At 38.0% G+C, this 1170-nt stretch overlaps 1 pseudogene; it reads left to right on the top strand.

The window, feature by feature from the left end:
* The first annotated feature begins 16 nt into the window (after nucleotides 1-16).
* LOC111473349 overlaps nucleotides 17-1170 on the top strand; it is a 3025-nt pseudogene continuing 1871 nt past the window's right edge.

Here is a 1170-nt window from a genome sequence, read left to right as displayed (position 1 = left end):
ACATAAATATGAACTACTTCAAGTTACAAAAATTTTCCTTCTGGCAAAGCTTATGGATTTCTCACATATCTTTCTCCTCTTCTTCCTCTTCATCCTCCCCACTTTATCCACAGCTCAAAGTTGCTCTGTTTCCAAGTGTATGAAGGACAACTTCGGCATCCGATTCCCGTTCCGAATTCCTGAGCTGCAACCTGCAAGATGTGGCTATCCTGGTTTCAACTTAGCCTGCAACGACGTGGGTGTGTCGACTCTAAATCTATCGTCTTCAGAACAATTTTTGGTAAGAAACATTGATTATGTTGCTCAACAGATACAGCTCTATGATCCAGATGTTTGCCTTCCTAAAAGGCTTCTTCTTCAAGGCTTCAACTTCGATCTCTCAAATTCTCCATTTCTGCTCCCTTTTAGTAAGAATTTCACCTTCCTAAGCTGTCTACCTCAATTTGCAACATCCCGATTTCCTGTCCTTAGCTGCCTTAGCAACTCCACCAGCTCGGTTGTGGCTACTTCTTCCATGAGTTATGTCAGGTCAATGTCAAAGTCAAACTCTTGCAGGATCATGGCTAATTTAACTGTCCCAGTTGCGTACCCAGATGAGGCCAATCAGTTTTTAACCGACCACTATGGTGATCTCCTGCTANAATAAGTACTCAACAGGTCAAAATTTTACCCTTTGTTGCTATTTCCTAAGTTCATGTTCTTCTTTAAGCTCTTCATCTTCTGAAATGGATGAGAATGCATTGTTCGAGGAAAATGTAACGACGTAGTTTTCTACTTATCCTAAAGTCGTTACTGTATACCTATCATTTTATGCTGAAATAATCCTTTAAAATTTTATCATAAAAACATTGCTACGAACTTACATGTTTATTGAAAGGTCCTTAAAACACTTTACCATGAGTTAAAAGAACATAAGTAAAATAAAACATAAATGCCCTATACTAACTTATAGTCGACGAAATTAAATGCAACCTAGCCCTATACTAACTTATAGTCTACAAAAATAAAATGCAAACTATCCTATGCATGTGACATGGTTTCTTGAGTTGCGATGCCACTGTCAGCCGTACATGGGAGTCTTGCTTTTACTTGAAAAATAAGAGTAACACATAACTTGAGTATTTTAAGAAATACTCATTAAGTGACCTTACTATTGAGGTAGATGCAAGC

This window comes from Cucurbita maxima, unplaced genomic scaffold, assembly GCF_002738345.1.
Source record: "Cucurbita maxima cultivar Rimu unplaced genomic scaffold, Cmax_1.0 Cma_Scf00115, whole genome shotgun sequence".
In the NCBI taxonomy this organism is placed as follows: Eukaryota; Viridiplantae; Streptophyta; class Magnoliopsida; order Cucurbitales; family Cucurbitaceae; genus Cucurbita; species Cucurbita maxima.
This window is presented reverse-complemented; position numbering and strand designations above follow the sequence as displayed.